Below are 18,885 nucleotides of genomic sequence, written 5' to 3'. Positions count from 1 at the left end.
CTGCTGGACTCTGTTGGTGTTGTTTAGGCTGCCCACCATGGGTTCCCTTATATCTATATGCAGCACTGGGTATCTGTTTCCTGTGCAGTGGTACTCTGCTTGCTAAGTAGAGATCCCCTTTTCTCCCCAGCTCATCTGCAGAGTTACACTCCCAGTCTACCAACCAGATTCTCATGTCCTCATGCAAAGTGCTAAGGGCTTGTTCCCTCACCAAAAGGTCTTCCAGCCTTTCAAAAGTGATGACCTGACCCACACTCACCCATCTATGAAAATAAGTGCTTAGCTCAGCAATATAATCACATACACTTTCATCTGCCTTACATCTATGCTCACAAAACTTTTTTGTTTTCTGTAAGCTTCAGGTGTTAACGTATAACGTTCCAATAAACATTGTTTAACCTTGTCAAAATTTAAGCAATCAGTATCAGATGATTTAGAAACAGTGGTTACAACTTTACCATGGAGTAAAAGGGTCAAAAACCATAGCCACAGCCCTTGGTTGACATCATATTATCTACATACTAATTCAAATATATGAATAAAACTATCAAAATTATCACGTTCTTTATACTGTGGAAGAAATTTACTGACCTTTGTTGCTTCTGCAGTTCAGTTATTCCCTTCCCCATTACCTCCATGTTACTGTCGAAGAGTTGGCATGTTCCTTTTATTTTGACAGTGATTCTCATTTTCTTCAGCCTCCAAACACTGCAGTCTCTCATTTTCTTTGACTTCCAAACACCACCATCTCTGTCAATTCTAATTCCATATGTTTTGCCTCCAGTTCAAGTCCCTTTAATTTCAGATGGGTTTTTAAACCTCTGAGGAAAAGGTGAACTGTCCTGTTTCTGAGGTTGCACAGACCAATCACCAGACTAGCTGTCTTCCTAGTTGCTGTTCTGTGCTGCAACTGCAACTAAGGCTGAAATTATTTCCTTTTTAGTCAGGTTGGCATGCACCAATCCTTTGGATTAGCACACCTTAGCCAACTGGTTCACTATCAGATTGCCATAATCATTTGCTGACATCTTTTCCTGACTAAACTCAACTAAATAATTAAAACTGTTGTGAAAAATGAAACTGTATGTTTACCTTGTGGCTCTGCTGACAGTACACACACTTTTAGTGAAAACTGCTTACAGTCTACAGAAGTTCAATTAATATCCCACCATAGCCACCAATATATGACATCCCTCTTCTGGGCCAGTGTTCAAGGAACCTCGATCCTCACCACTGACACCGAAGGACAATGCTCACTGAGAAAAAAATAGACACACACAGTATTTTCAGATGCAGCTCTCCTTACCAAGTACAATATCCCTTAACAGCAAACAGGAATGCACTCTCCAGTCCTTGGGCTGGGGCTTTCTCTCCAAGCCCCAAATAAGACTCCCTATTGACACAGCTATAGAGTTGAATCCTTAGCTGGGTGTTCCAAGCCAAGCCCTTGACCACACTGTGTGAAATCAGTGCTCTCAGTATCCCTGTTCAAAGTAGCTGACACACATGTTCTCTCTGTGAAACTGGATTTTCACACACACACCAGGGAAACGCTGGCACAGCTTACCCGCTTTGCCAACTCAACTCAGACTGTAAGGTAGATACACTGCCACCAGAACACCCAAAGTCAGCTACTCTAAGGCTCTTACCAGGATACCCAATTACTCTCAGTAAAATGAATACTTATACAAATGATAATGTTTGACCAAGGAGCAAGTCTTTCAGGAATGTGGAGCCACGGTGCCACTGAATGCAATTACTCTCAAAGGTTAAATATTTTCTAAAAGACCAGCCAGAATGAAAGATATAGGTATAGTTAATAATAATAAAACAACCCCCCCCATGAAAATACTGAATATATATTTACAATGAACACCAGAGTTTCAATTCACGGGACCACCATGTTGCCTCCGTTGTACAGAAGGCTTTCTACATGGCCCACCTCATAAGTAAGGGCATTTCATCCAGAAACAAGGAGGTCATAACATCCCTGTACTGAGGTCATAACATCCCTGTACTTCCCCTTACCAGACCCATTATTGAGTACAATGCCCCCTTCGGCATGTACCTTGCCAGGCACATGCAGCAAATGGAGAGACAACAGAGGTTCCTGATCAGGAAAATCCAGGGTCTCAAACACTTATCCTATACAGATAGGCTAAAAGCCCTGTCCCTCTACTCAGTCTCATACAGACTGTTCAGAGGTGACCTGTGTCTGTCATGCAAGGTCATCTCAGAGTCAAACTCCACTTGCACAACCTGTACACAAATTCTCAACCTGGTCAGTAACATTAATAGAACTTGTTGGCCAGATAGATTTCCATTCCCAATGACTCCCCCATCTGTGGAATAGACATCCTCTCCATGTCAAGCAGAGTACCTCACTAGCCCTCTTTAAGAGGAACCTGGACGATTGGATGGGAAACAAAAAATATACCCTTGGGATCCCGCCTGTGTCCCTGCTGGACAGGGAAAACAGGTGCTGACTTTGTGGGAACATGGGTGCAATTCTTGGCTAAGCTTATAAGACCTCTGGGCCAATTGCCTAGTATTGACCTATGAACCTATAAAAACACAGATGGAAAGACTCAGACACAGAAAAACAATATTTAGCTAATCTCACTATATTTTCAAACTAACTGAAGAATTACTGTTCTCTATTGACTTAGTAAAGCATGGTAAGATGAAGTGGATGAGTGTCTTTGTTGTCAGGTCCAAGAGAGAGTGCATCTATCACATCTCCCACAAGTATTTGAATACAATTTCAGTGCTAGCTACAGAATGACATCACATCTGGTCACCTGACTTTGTGGTTTTCACACTACCCTCTCACTAGCAACAAAGCTAGAATTTGGTGCAGATGTGTCACAATACTCGTACAGAACTTTGCTAATGCTTAATACAGCATCTGGAAGCTATAAAACAATCCCAACACTTCCACCCTTCTTGCAGAAAGGCTTTTCACAGACATTGTGTCTCTGGCTGCATTCAGACCTGTGAGATAAAATCTTTATGGCCTAAACCAAGTAATTTAATTTCAGGTTATTTTTCTTAAGGTTAGCTGGGCTCAGCTTAACCCTTTCCTTTCCAGTATCCTCTGTTAAAAGATACACATTTAAGCAATTACATCAATACAATCTGACATACATGTACATTATTTTTTCTGTCCAGCAGGACCCTCTGTTAATAAATTTTTAACAGAAACAACTTTACAAATACATTTTTAACACAAGCATCTATACAAAGCAGTTTGATATTCAAATGACATTTAATTCTTTATAAAGCTTCTGCTAGCTATGTTACACATGCACTGCCCTACTCCTCCTAGCACAGGTTTCCCAACCTCACATCATCACACCATTGTTAAAAATATTTAAATGAAAGCATCAACTGTATGTGGTAAGGCTCCTAATGATCACATTTAACCTCACATATAAAGCCTATATACTAGTTTAATTGCCACAGTGTTTAGTATCCAGAATATTATGGAAAAGATTACATCCAAGTTACTAACAAAGAAACTGAAGGGAAGCAGTGAGGGCATATAGCAAACATTGAAGAACGTTGTATACTCTTTTATACTTTTGATAACACTAATACATTCTGAATTAATCCTACTCCACCCCAAAGATTATTTCACTTACAACAATGGGTACGTTCTGAGTTTGTGGAGAAATATTTTGTTTCCAACTGCATTCTGGGTGCAGTTCTTCAGACCCAAGTTGGCCTTCATATTCCCATATTTATAAGTCATTCAACCATGCCCAGTCTGCAACAAAGATTCTTTAAAGTATTCCACCTAGGATGGGTTTATACGTAGCATGGGGATGTCATCAAAAGTCCCAGGATCATCTGTAGCAAGTAAGGAGTCTACAATAAGGTCCTAGCAGCACACTTGTATTAGACTCTGCCTGTTAAACGATGTAACCCTCAGTTCTCACTGGACGCAAAGTTTGTCAATGTGTGTAATAACTGTGAACTTTTATTGTGTTACCGTGTATGCTATCAGAGAAGAAACTTCACCTCATTCACATCAGGTAAAAGGGATCTTCTTTTTCTGGTGGTTACCTAGTGCATGCACAAACACACACATGTACACATTCTCAAACAGATTCTGACAAAGTTCTAATTCTATGTGCAACTTCTGTAATCTGTTGCACATTGTGTCTAGATGCACGATTTTGTAGAAAACTGCTAGTTGTCATTACTCAGGCTACCAGACTGAATGCCAGCTGGCCAGGTAAAATGTTAGGCACCGATCTTTCCATTGTGTGGAACAGTGAGGAATGTTGGTGTTGTCATAATAAGCATTTCAGGTATGGACAGTTGACTATTTTTTGTACAGTTATGCCACATTTTTTAAATAATCAGGTACTCATTCACACACAGACACACGCACACTCTCTCGCATCTCCCTACATCATTACCTACACACACACACACTGACTCCCAAAAACACAACAATACAACACTGCTTCTAATCAGGGACACGTTTAAAATATTCACTTGAGAAAAATAACAGAATAACTGAGTGTCAATATACATTTTATAAAATAAAAGAGAGCTTCCCTGTGGTTTTGTCACGTTTGTTGTTTGACAGCAAAAAAACGGTGAGTTTCTCGTTGGCAATTGTTCCACTGTCTGGCAAATTACCTACTTACTATGTTTATCGAGGAACATGAAAGCTCACACACACATACACACGCACGCATGCTCACACACACACTTCTGCATTTCCCTACATCATTTCCTCCACATAATTGCCTTCTTAGCCTATTTATCGAGGAACAGGACAGAACCACGCATATTTTACTTAAAAACTGAAAAGAAATAAAATAAAACTATATAAAATAGATATTTTTTAAAAGAATGCTTTTTTTTATTTAGTACCTCTACCTTATCACAATCAGCAAAACCAACCTTGAATACTTTTCTGAAATCAGCTTGTCAGTGCTTCTTTTGTGAAGCTTTCACTCTTCTTCCTTATTTTTTTCTTACTTTTTAGAGTGACTCAGTAAAAAACACTTTTTAAAATATTTTTACTTTAGTTCCTCATACAATTTCTGGTTTTCTAGCAAATAGTTAAGGATTTGTTGTAAATAAATATAAAACTATATCCGTCAAAACAGCATGCTATGCAACGCTTTTTAGTACATTATTCTAAACATAATTTCTCTTTGTTTTTGTAAAGTGTATGCATAGAGTGTAATCACCCTATATATTTGTCTCTTCCTGTTATATCTAATATTAATATTCTTCCTATTATTACTAATGTTGTTGTTTGCCTTTTGGCTTTACCCGGTAAGGGGTTACCACAGCGTAACTCCGGTCCGCTAATGATTGGCAGTATATTTTTTACGGAACGCCGAGGTGCCAGCTCGACGCCCAACCTTCAACGAAGGCATGAACATTTACACACGCATGTCTTTCGAACGCTACCCAACCGCGGGGAGGACATGCAGACCCCAGACAGAAGGTACTCCCAAGCCCAGCCGCGAATCGAACGGGAGAATCTCTTGCTGTGAGGTAATAATGCTACCGCTGTACCACCGCGGCATTATAATCCAGAATTTCTATACATTCTTTATATAAAATGTGCGGTGCAGTCAAGGGTGTAGCTAGCATACTCAGTGTACTCAAATGAGTACATTTTTTTTCTGAGCATCCCTTGGAAACTTCAACACTCAAATATAACAGAATGTTTAAGATTGTGCAAATGAATATTTATAGTACAGAAATATACCAAAATGCTTGTGTGAAAGGAATACAGCTCTAAAACAGTTTTTTATGGGAATAAACGGTAACAGTTGAAAATAATATGTCACCTTCCTATATGTATTGGGGGTAGCACTTTGAGGACATTTTTAAAATACTAAGTAGGTATTATGGGCAACAACAACATGAGGTTTCAGTACAAAATGTAGATTTATGGCTACACCCCTGGGTGCAGTGATGCAGCAGTTAACGAGGTGTCCTCACAGTAAGAGGTTCTACAGTTTGATTCTCGGCTAGGGTGCCTTCTGTGCAGAGTCAGCATGTCCTCCCTGAGTTCGCGTGGGTTTCCTCCCACATTCCAAAGACATGCGTTTGGAGTGTTTCTAATCTCCCCGCGCCTCCACTTAAAAATAGGCTCTGTCCTAGTCGGAATTTCCCGGTCAACAAATGTTTAATAAATAAAACATCAACATTTTTAGTTTACCCAAGCAAATATTTTAAAGTTTTCCCTATTTGGGGGTTTTGTCCGGACTTTTGCGCTTACAGGTTCACAGATTTGATCAATAGTCCCCGCTTAATGCAAACTTACCAATAGAAATCGCAGAAAAAAATATATATTTACATTTTACACAAAATTTCATCCCCCGAGAAAAGTATATGCACTTTTAAAAACAAACCATACGTGTAGAAAACACGTTTTACATTTACATCAACATTTTTACATGTTCAAATAACACAAATTAATTATTAAAAATACTACACACATACTTTGTCAGTATTAAAATAAAACTATATACCCATTGCTAAATAACACAGACACATAACTCATCACTGTCAAATACAATTGAAGATATCGTGAGGCAAATGGCCGATTACACACGAAAACACCGTGCAGCAAATGGCCGTCTGCTTCCCTTTCCCGCTACACAAACGACAGCTGAGTCCTCCTCAACTCCTCCTTTTCACCGCCCCATGACGTCAATCGCGACGTCAGCGGGGTCCCTTCAGCCATGGGAATCTATCCACGACCGTTTCTTCACATCATGTTTACTGAAACAGCGTTTGCTGTATCACGGGGAAACGGTGCTGCTGTATAAGAAGAGCAGGGGCCGGTCAGCTAACAAACTTTTTGGCAGGTAGTGTTACTACTCCCTCTGCTATTATTGGCTGAGATAAGTCTATGCCTTTTGGCTGTGACCAAATTTGTAATGCAGACAGATTTTTTAAGCGCGTTTGGGTTGTTTTACAGTAGGTACATTCTGTGGTTTCAGGAGACACTTCAGCTACAAATCATGCCAGGAAGGCATAGGCAAGTAACAATTTATACAACAAAATGTTTAAAATTCCAAAACCTAAATAGTTTTTGTATTTTATGAAGTATATGGCCTATGTACTTATGTTTTCAGTTGAACAGCATAAAGGTTGCATCCTGATCTTTAATTCCTGGACTTTTGCTTGACATTAAAGATTGGATGGTTAGTAATAGACTTGAGCTCAAATTGATTTGTTGCTTGTAATACTGTATCCTTGATGGTCCATACCAAACTGAAGGATTATTCTCTTTCAACTTTGTCCCCAGATATTGTTTGCCAGGCAGACAAACTTTCATTTGTGTTTAAGTTGAGACATCTTGGTGTGATTATCCATGATAGATTAATGCTAAAGGGCCAAATCTTTGCGGTGGTCAGTTCATAATATCCCCATTTGTGAAAAATGTCCCTGATCAAGGAAGCACCTCATTCCAGCTAACTAGTGATCTTCCTGCTGTAGTGCATTGGGTGGCTTCCCATCTTGACTTCTGCAGTGTTTTGTATATAGGTCTTCCAGACTCTGAACATGCCCAGTTACAACTGGTGCAAATCTATGCAGCTCTGTTACTGAGAATTCTTGGTTTCATCTTATTACAGTGATTTTTAGCTAGAGCTGTCTGCCAAGCAACACATTACTTTCAGAATCATTGACTTACCATTCATGACATGGCTCTGCCTAGCTTACGTAACCTTCTATTCAAGTATAGGTCTGGCCATACACTCTTTTTTCTGTAGCACACAGGGTCTTTTGTCTCGTATATACAACCTCCTCTGATTGTCAAGAATTTACCCATCAGGGGGTCTGTCCGGTGGAACCTGCTTCTTTCTTTGTTCCAGGATTCTCCCACAGTGATTAATTTATTTACCTGTTATTATTTAGATTAATTTGTTACAGTGCCTGTGCTCAACTACGTAAGCCTGAACTCCTGAGGGGAGTCTCTGGGACACCAATCTGTCCTGCCAGCAAGTCCTATTGATGTCACAGACCAGGTTGAGGCTACGTGTTTGGGTTATTCGAGTGGAGCTTGACTTGTGGATATGCAGCAGTCCCATCAAGGCAGGGTCTGCATTCACCTTGTATGCCAGACAGAGATCACCTCTGAGGAGTCTGTATGAAACGGAGTAGAGGCATAGGGCTTTTAGCGTATCTGTGTGTGGTAGATTTTTGAGGCCCTGGATTCTCCTGGTGAGGAACCTCTGTGGCCTCTCCAGCTGCTGCATGTGCTTTGCAAGGTACACGCCGTATGGGGCATTGTACTCAATAATGGGCCTTATGAGGGAAGAATACAGGGATGTTATGACCTCCTTGTCCGTGAATGAGATACCCTTACTTATGGCGGTCAAAAGTCAGGCTGCTATCAGTCTGGGTGCCCAAATCCCTTACAACTGACTGTGTACTTAGAACATTGTTATTAATGTGACAATTTGTGGGGACACCTCTCTTCCCAAAGGGGGATGATGAAGCATTTGTTTGTATTCGGCTTGAGGCCATGTTCTTGGCACCAGTCATTTGTTTGGGTGAGACCCTCTTGGAGGATGTCCACATCACTATGGGAACTGATGACAGCTTCCAACTTGCAGTCATCTGCAAACTTGGTCAGCCATAGCCCACTGGTTTTGGCCTGTACCTCAGAAAAGTATATCCAAAGTAACAGAGGTCCCAAGACCGAACCCTGGGTTATGCCACTCGATACAGGTCTACTGCTTGAGGTGGCTTCCCCTGTTTTGACTAGGTGGGTTCCATCAGTGAACCAGTTGGCTACCCATCTGGTAACATACAGATTGATGCCTAGTTGAGAGAGTTTATCTGTTTTGCCCGAGTGGGGAATAGTGTCGCTTTGTCCAGGTCAAGGTAGGCAGTGTGCACTGTCTTCCCCTCATCCATGGCTTTGGTGACTGTCTCAAAAAAGTCTACCAGATTTAGCAGATACGACCTCCCCTTGATAAAGCCAAACTTGTGTGGAATTGAGTGTTTGCAGGTTGCCAATGTCCTTGTTTATGAGGTCCATGATAATACATTCCATGGCCATGCAGATCAGGCTAGTTAGGCTTATGGGTCTATAATTTCCCGGATCAGTGGATGCTCCACTTTTGTGTAAAGGGATGACAGTGGCTGTCCTCCACTCGGCTGGGACAAAACCGGTACTCAGGCTTTGGCTGAATAGGGTGCCTAATGGTGCTGCAAGTTCCTGCCTGAGTTCATGTAAGATGCAGCCTGGGATGTTATCAGGTTCCATGGAGGCTGTATTTTTTGCCTTTGAGAGAGCAGTGATGATCTGATCTCTAGATATAAGGGGAAAGGGGGCAGGTACTGGGAATGTCCTGATTTAGTTTGCTATATCTACTGCATTTGTATATGTGATGTCCTTGACCATCACTTCTGAACAGGTCTGGGTGCTACCTTTGAGATTACGGACATATGTGAAGAAGGCCTTATGATTGTCTCTAGTAGATGTGGCCAATTTGGACTCGAAGTTTGCTTTGGAGGATTTCACTATTGCTGTATTTGCTTGTTTAGGCTAATGAGAGCTTGCTTCCAATTGGGCACCTGCTCCTTCTTGGTCCTGGTCAGCAATTGTTTTTTTTTTCTGTTATAGAGTTTATTTATTGCAGATGTCCACCAGACAGGTTTACTCTTCCTTGCAGAGAATGATTTAGGCCTATCATGTATTCCTGATTCCATTTATGTATAATAATTTGGTATAGTTTTGGATATACTGCCATTTCCTAGAGAGGAGAGGGAGCTGTGAAGCTGTTTATACCATCCCCCAGGAGGTTGTAATCAGCTTTGGAGAATTTTTTTAATTGACCCTAGCTAGAGGGGGCCAGGGACGATGATGACTTCAAATGTGACCACTTTATGGTCGGATCTTACAAGGGAGGATGATACTGCAAGGATGATGCAGTTGGGTATTCATGTTGACTAATACCAAGTCCAAGATATTATCGCTTCTTGTGGGGGTATCGACTAGCTGTTCCAAAGCATTTGCATTTACGAAATCGAGGAATCTCTGGGTATTTGTGTTCTGGCAAGAGTAGTTCTTCCAGTCTGTGTTTGGGTAGTTAGTCACCCAAGATCAGGTAAAGGGTTGAATCTTGATAGATTCGAAGAGGTCTAGATAGGCAGTTTGGGCATCTTGGGTCAGATTTGGGGGCTGTTAGCTAGCTATTATTTGTATAGGGGTCTTGTCACTAGTTAACTGCATCTGGATTGTCTCCTGTGCATCACACTGTTTGACCAGCCTGGAAGTGTGTATGTCTTTAATATATATTGAAACTCTACCTCCTTTGGCTTTACTACCCACAGTTTGGGGTCTAAATGTATGATAGGATGAGTAACCAGGTAAGGCTGGGGTGCTCTTCGCAGCTTTGAACCAGGTTTCTGTGACCACACAGATGTCAGCATTATCCAGGGTTAGAAATGCTTGCAATGAGTGCAGTTTCGTGTTTAGACTCCTAACGTTTAGCAGCACGACCTTTAATTTGTGTTTTGTAGAAATTTTTATGTTGGTAGTTTTAACCTCATCACTTTTCCTAAAAAGGCACTATAGGGGAGGCAAGAGCCTTTGCCAGAATCCTGAAGCCCAGGTGAGACAGATGCATGCCATCTCTGGCAAAGCATTGTGGTCTGTCAATCATATCTCCCCAAGCTGTTGGGTAATGGATCCCCCTGGAATGACACCAGAAACTAAGCCTGTTGTTAAAGTCAATCATTTTCTGTTTGTATTCAGGCATCATTCTGGGTGACGGTAGAATGCTGCTAAAGGCTAGGGACATACCTGCCTGGGACATATTCAGCGAGTTCAATCATGTCTCTTCATATAGTCCAGGGAGGTACGTCTCAAGTCATTCACATCAACATGGACTATGACAGAGTCATAACAGTACCTGTTGTTGAGAGACTTGAGTGCATGTGTGATATGGTGGATTCTGCCCCCTGACAGACCACTAACCATGACTTTATCCTTATCTAGCCTGGTGAGAGGCACATCTGTGTGTCTCACAATGGAGTCACCTATGACTAATATGTTGGGTTTATGGTTTCAGTTTACTTTCTCTATATCTTTTGCTCCCCATGTTGACCAGCAGGCTCATTTGTTCCCTGTCCTGTCAACAATTTGGCCATAGTGTGGATGAGAGCTGGTGACTGGAGGGACATATCTGAAAGGATGTTTATGACCCAACTCCCATCCTTTACATGAACGGCCAAGAGTGCACACTGACAAAGTTGAAGGGCCATTCTTCCACACACCTAGTCCAGATGCAGTGTTATGAAATATTTGATAAGATCACGGCACTGTCCTTGTGGTAGACTGATACTAAGACTGTCCTGTTTGGCAGCATGTAACAATTTACAGCAAGGTATTTTTCATGCCCCCCCCCCCCCACAGTTTGGCTGGGTGAGCCAGTCTGGGACTTTCACTCACATCTCTTGTCAGTTTTTCTTGCAGCCTTGATCCCTGTTTGAGGCAGTATTGCTTCAAGGCACAGTCAGAACTTTATTCCCTTTTACCTTGCATTCAGATCTAATCCAGTTAGCTTTGCCAAAATGTTGATGGTAGTGTGGTGGTCTTATCATACAATACAAATCATATTCTGGAAAACTACCCTTAATAAGTCACACATGTTTGATGTATGTAGGAAAGGACGGTGGTGATAATTAAAACATGTTTCTGAATCTTGGAGCCCTTTTGTAGGTTGCATTCTTTGAAAATGTGAAACCGAAGCATTTTTGACTGTGGGCATTAGCACACTACATCCTGTTCTATATACCACCATCCTTATTTTGTGTCAGGAAGGAAGGGTAACTGCCAAAGTTTGGGGAATGTTTGGGTGTCTTCATGGATTGCCTTTTCAGTGTTGAATGTTTAGGGTCATTTGCAAGGTCTTGAGTGGTAAACTGTTGAAGTGGCCAACCCGGTCACAATAAGAGTTAAGCTTCGAAAATTGCAGTTTAATAAAACAAATAAAAGTGAGCGTAAAATCAGTTACACGCCGTGAGCACTATGTCCCACCTTCATCAGAAAAACACATGTAACAATACCAAAGTAGTAATATTTATATACACAATAGTTTAAACTCTCCAATCATTTTAAAATGCATTTCCTTTAATTATACATTGTCATTGGAACCTCAAATGTGTATCAACCCACCATAACATTTTAAAGGTGTAGGACTGAACCGCATTATAATTTCTTGTATTAATGTATAGCTTCATTGAATGCCTATACAATTTAAAAATAAAAAATTAGTTTATATATAAAATCCTATAAAAAATATATATATGTATTTAACAATACATTTTACTCGTTTTAAAACTAAATTACATTATAGTGTGCATGTATAGTGAAACATGACATTCTATTGTTATTCAAAAAACATTTCATCTATTACATGCTAAAAATTTCAAAACTGGTTTGATCGATAGAGTTTCATTAATCCCTGGACTAATGTGAGCTCTAGTACGAATCTGCCAAAGGAGTTCGTTAATTTCCAATCGAATTTGCCAAGGGCCACCCCTGTTATTAACAAACCCTTTTTGTAAAATTATAAAACCAAAAGTATGTCCCTCATTTTCTATTGTATGCCTAGCAAGTGCATTATTGACATCTTTTTTATTTATAGCATATTGGTGTTCATATATCCGGCATTTTAATTTACGCTCGGTTTTGCCGATATAAAATGCTTTGCATTGGGAGCATACAGCTGCGTAAACTACGATTTTTGTTTCGCAGTTATAATGATCATTAATTTTATAAATAATGTCATTAATAAGTACTTGGTTACATACTTTAATAAATTTACATTGGGCACAAAAGCCACATTTAAACATCCCATATTGCCTGTTACTGTTGTTCTTAGTCTTGCTTCTTTGCAATATGGTCTTTAAGTTATCATCCCTCCTATAAGTAATCTTAGGGACTACACCCAATAGATTCATTAAATATCTATCATTTTTTAATACGTCCCAATTTTTGAAAATAATTTCTTTAATTTCTTTAAAATCCAAAGAATAAGTATGTAAAAAACTGATTCTATAATTATCATTAGTTTCATTCTTCTTATTTTCAATACTGTTGGGACTATTGTCTAAAATGGGCTCCCCATTAGTTTCTATAACATGGTTGTGACTTAACAGAGGGAAATATAGGCCCTCATTTCGTTTAAATGTAACTTCTGCTATTATATCTGAGACTAATTTGGAAGGATATCCTCTGACTAAAAACATATTCATAAGTCTATTGCATTCATTATGCACACTATAATGTAATTTAGTTTTAAAACGAGTAAAATGTATTGTTAAATACATATATATATTTTTTATAGGATTTTATATATAAACTAATTTTTTATTTTTAAATTGTATAGGCATTCAATGAAGCTATACATTAATACAAGAAATTATAATGCGGTTCAGTCCTACACCTTTAAAATGTTATGGTGGGTTGATACACATTTGAGGTTCCCATGACAATGTATAATTAAATGAAATGCATTTTAAAATGATTGGAGAGTTTAAACTATTGTGTATATAAATATTACTACTTTGGTATTGTTACATGTGTTTGTCTGATGAAGGTGGGACATAGTGCTCGCCGAAAGCGTGTAACTGATTTTACGCTCACTTTTATTTGTTTTATTAAACTGCAATTTTCGAAGCTTAACTCTTATTGTGACCGGGTTGGCCACTTCAACAGTTTAATAGTTTGTGTTTTGTGGACTTTTGGCGGTTTGGATAATGGCGACCGGGTCCGGAGAGGCTTCGATAAATTTATTTTCACAAGAAGATGTGAACCCGACAACAGGAAATGATACTACGTCCGGGAATCTTACTACGCTAGTTCAAGCGTTACTGAACCGAGTGGATGTATTAACGCAAAAGGTTGATGCTTTTTCTACACGAAGGTCGGAACATAATAATGGTTTTTCTACAACTAGTCAACCCTCGTTTGCGAGAGTCTTGGCCAATACTCCACCGAATGGTCAGGGGTCTCCTCGTATTGGCACTCAGGAGAATAACCAAGCGCAAACAGCCGAGTCCAGAGAACAAGTTCATGCATTTACTTCAGAGGATAACCAACAAAGAGGTAATCCGAATTTCAATGTTGGTTACAGACCAGTTAATAATTACATGTCAGGCAATGATGGAGTGCCTTTAATTAGTAATTTCCTGGACAATAATAACTTTTTTGGTGAACGTTTACAAACTAATGTAATTGCTGCTGACAATAATGATAGTCAGACACCTAGGCTATCAGATTTGATCGATGAGTTTGATGTCAAATTATATAAATGTAAAAAACTTCAACTCGAGGTTTCTTACCTCGAGGAATGCATTAAGAATAATGTCATTCCTAAAGGGTTACGTCAATGGCGTTTCCCTGCTGGACTAACAGATGATTCTGCTTTTTATAATGAATTAATTGATCTTTTTGATAGACAAGGGAAGGACTTCCTACTAGCTCTCATTACTTATTATTCTAAGGATATTTCCCTGTTGAAAAATGAGCTGGAAAGCTTGGAAGACAAAATAAAGGCTCATGGAGATTTCTTGCAGTACAAATATGAGTACTGCAGAATCTATACTAGTATAGATGCCACTATAGAAAAACTTTTATTGCAAAAGAAAAAGAAATTAACACGTGACATCAATGATTATAAAAATAAGTGCGCCTATCCAAGAATTCCAGCGCAAAGCCATCATACAAATAATTTGGACATTGACAATCAACCGATAAGGGGTCAATTGAATGTTCCAAATGTAGATAATGTTCCTAACAGGCCACGGGAGCAAAGGACTACTGTAAGAAGAAGTCCTAGATTGAATAATAACATTAGAAATGACAACATGAATAATGCTGCACATGATGCAGGTCAGAACATTCAACAAAATGATAGTAGTGGCGAAGTAATTCAAGAAAGTGATGTACAAAATCATCAAGACCAACAGGGTTTTCATCAGGTCATTTACCACAGGCACAACAAACAACGGGGGCCATATCAACAATCCAATTCCAAGAACAGGAGGAAAACACGGAAGAGATGAACTTAGATTCATATCTCGTGTTGCAACCCAAATTATATATAAGCTCGAACGGGGACTTTAAGATTTATACCTATACTGTGATGGACATACATCAAGATATGGTCGACTTTCTAGCAAAAGACTTAACCTTTGTTCCAGGTCGACGAATGGATATTGCTAAAACTATAATAGATTTAAAAATCTTTGTACGCAAATTAAATCTAACTGCCCTGTTGGGTAACAATACAGCTTCTATCAGTAACCTTAGAGTTTCCAGCTCATATAACCCACCTTTACATCCCATTTTAAATACATTTGAAAAGATCTGTGAAATGGATTTGTGGGCCATTCACAATCATGAGATTTTCAAGAATTATGTCCATTCTAGTAACATTACCAGTTTAGAATGGGATTTTATAAATTTATTAAAAGATTGTGGAATAAGAGTCATGAAACCAGATAAAGGTGGGGGTTTGGTTTTCATGGACCACTATATGTATGTTGACTATATGCAAAAACATCTGGAAACCTCTGCGTATAAGTCCGTCTCATTAAACGAAATTCATATCGCATATAAGAAAATTAATAACACTTTGAATGATTTATTTCTAGAAGGGTTTACTGATTTAACATTACATGAATATTTAAGAATGGCTGCACCCAAAATACCAGCACTCTTCGGAGCCCCTAAATTACATAAAAGATTAATTAATCCCCCATTTAGGCCCATCATTGATGGTAGGGGTTCAATCATGTATGCCTGTGCTAAATATATTGACAGCATCATTAAACCACTACTGAGTAGTGAAAAACAAATCTGTAAAGACTCCTGGTCCTTCTTAGAAAATATTAATAAATTAGAATATTCACCTGAATCAATTTTTTTGACGATAGACGTCAAGGATTTATATACTGTGATACCTCAAGTCTTGGGCATCGACTGGGTAAGACAGTTTCTAGTTTCTAAGAAGGTCAGTGAGGATATTATTTACCTAATTGAGTCTTTATTAGAACTTGTTTTGACAAACAATTTCTTTTGTTTTGAAAACAAGTTTTATTTGCAGACATCTGGTGTAGCGATGGGCTCACCTTGTGGTGGAACGTTTGCTAATGCTGTCATGGCGTTCTGGGAAAACACTTTACTGTTTAGGAACGATTGGTTTCAAAAATATGTCTCCTGGTATACTAGGTACCAGGATGACATTTTTTGCATATGGACGGGAGATCTGAATACTGTCCCACTATTTATTGAAGACATTTCTAAAATGACAGATTTTTTAGAATTTACATATAATTTAGGGACAGACCAGATTAATTATTTGGATGTTCTATTAATTAATGACAGAACTAATTGTAAATATAAAAGTCTAATTTTCAGAAAACAAACATATTCTAATTCCTTGTTGCACTTTTCAAGCAATCATCCATTTTTTCAGAAAAAAGCGGTAATAAAAGGACAGTTAGTACATGCAGCACGTATGGTTTCTGACTATGATGACTATGAAAATGAATGCAATAGACTTATGAATATGTTTTAGTCAGAGGATATCCTTCCAAATTAGTCTCAGATATAATAGCAGAAGTTACATTTAAACGAAATGAGGGCCTATATTTCCCTCTGTTAAGTCACAACCATGTTATAGAAACTAATGGGGAGCCCATTTTAGACAATAGTCCCAACAGTATTGAAAATAAGAAGAATGAAACTAATGATAATTATAGAATCAGTTTTTTACATACTTATTCTTTGGATTTTAAAGAAATTAAAGAAATTATTTTCAAAAATTGGGACGTATTAAAAAATGATAGATATTTAATGAATCTATTGGGTGTAGTCCCTAAGATTACTTATAGGAGGGATGATAACTTAAAGACCATATTGCAAAGAAGCAAGACTAAGAACAACAGTAACAGGCAATATGGGATGTTTAAATGTGGCTTTTGTGCCCAATGTAAATTTATTAAAGTATGTAACCAAGTACTTATTAATGACATTATTTATAAAATTAATGATCATTATAACTGCGAAACAAAAATCGTAGTTTACGCAGCTGTATGCTCCCAATGCAAAGCATTTTATATCGGCAAAACCGAGCGTAAATTAAAATGCCGGATATATGAACACCAATATGCTATAAATAAAAAAGATGTCAATAATGCACTTGCTAGGCATACAATAGAAAATGAGGGACATACTTTTGGTTTTATAATTTTACAAAAAGGGTTTGTTAATAACAGGGGTGGCCCTTGGCAAATTCGATTGGAAATTAACGAACTCCTTTGGCAGATTCGTACTAGAGCTCACATTAGTCCAGGGATTAATGAAACTCTATCGATCAAACCAGTTTTGAAACTTTTAGCATGTAATAGATGAAATGTTTTTTGAATAACAATAGAATGTCATGTTTCACTATACATGCACACTATAATGTAATTTAGTTTTAAAACGAGTAAAGTGTATTGTTAAATACATATATATATTTTTTATAGGATTTTATATATAAACTAATTTTTTATTTTTAAATTGTATAGGCATTCAATGAAGCTATACATTAATACAAGAAATTATAATGCGGTTCAGTCCTACACCTTTAAAATGTTATGGTGGGTTGATACACATTTGAGGTTCCCATGACAATGTATAATTAAATGAAATGCATTTTAAAATGATTGGAGAGTTTAAACTATTGTGTATATAAATATTACTACTTTGGTATTGTTACATGTGTTTGTCTGATGAAGGTGGGACATAGTGCTCGCCGAAAGCGTGTAACTGATTTTACGCTCACTTTTATTTGTTTTATTAAACTGCAATTTTCGAAGCTTAACTCTTATTGTGACCGGGTTGGCCACTTCAACAGTTTAATAGTTTGTGTTTTGTGGACTTTTGAAGGTCTTGAGTGGTACAGTGGTGCAGTGAATTTGTGTTGTTGCCTCATAGAAAGAGGTTTCCCGGTTTGATTATTAGCTGGGATGCTTTCTCTGCGGAGTCTGCATCTGTTCACATGGGTTTCCTCACACATTCCAAAGACATGCAGTAGGTGGATTGGACATTCTAAACTGGCCATAGGTGTGTTTGTGTATTCATGCTAGTGCGTGATGTGGAAGAACCACTGCGGCAAGGCTATCTGCCTGGCGGTGTAAACCTTGACTTTAGATTGTCACTCTTGAAGTGACACCCCGACCCAGTGTGCAAAAATGTGAAAAAGTGTTTGTAGATGGATGAATTTGCAAGGTCCTGAGCAAAAGTATTTTGGTCATGTCACTGAGATCTGCAGAGATATGATGTAGCTTTGGAGACCATATTTGGTGTGAACAAGGATGGAGCTGTTAAGAGTATATTGAAAGTTGATCACAGCTGCCTTGGACACTTTGGCCTTCAGACAAATTTTATCAAGTCATAGGTTGGTACTAGGCTATCGGCCCAAGGGTCTAAGTAAGCTTAGCCAACAAGGTTCCCTGGCTTACGCCACCCAAGAAAGTTAATTTCCTGTGCCCCTGTCGAGCAGAGCCACAGAAGTGATCCCTGGGGTATATTTCCTATTACCCATCCACTCATTAAGATTTTTCTTGAAGATTGGTAATGAGGAACTTTGCTTGACATAGATGGGTAGCTTGTTCCAGAGTATAGGAAGTCTCTGGGACAGGAATCTATCCCTCAAGCATGTCCTGTTTATTGTGGTGACAAGGTGCAGGTTCCTAGAGTGTGTAGGGATTGGGATTTCTTTAGGTGTAGCATGTCCAACAGCTCTGGGTTTAACATAGTTTATATGTTAGGAAGAGATCTCCTCGGAGTAGACGATATGCTACAGAATAAAGCTGGAGTTTTTTGAG

At 38.7% G+C, this 18,885-nt stretch overlaps 1 protein-coding gene across 2 annotated transcripts in view; it reads left to right on the top strand.

Moving 5' to 3' along the window:
* Positions 1-6,684: 6,684 nt before the first annotated feature.
* FBXW2 (F-box and WD repeat domain containing 2) overlaps positions 6,685-18,885 on the top strand; it is a 513,384-nt gene continuing 501,183 nt past the window's right edge. Inside the window, exon 1 of one of the 2 annotated variants that reach the window (XM_044060728.1) lies at positions 6,685-6,851. The gene's annotated coding sequence lies outside the window, so the exon portion shown is untranslated. Of the gene's footprint in view, positions 7,025-18,885 lie in introns of both variants that reach the window. The other variant, XM_044060727.1, reaches the window with a different exon arrangement.

Source organism: Protopterus annectens, chromosome 2.part0, assembly GCF_019279795.1.
Source record: "Protopterus annectens isolate FY-2018-M chromosome 2.part0, PAN1.0, whole genome shotgun sequence".
NCBI classification, from domain to species: Eukaryota; Metazoa; Chordata; order Ceratodontiformes; family Protopteridae; genus Protopterus; species Protopterus annectens.
The sequence above is the reverse complement of the archived record's forward strand: the minus strand, read 5'-3'. Positions and strand labels throughout refer to the sequence as shown.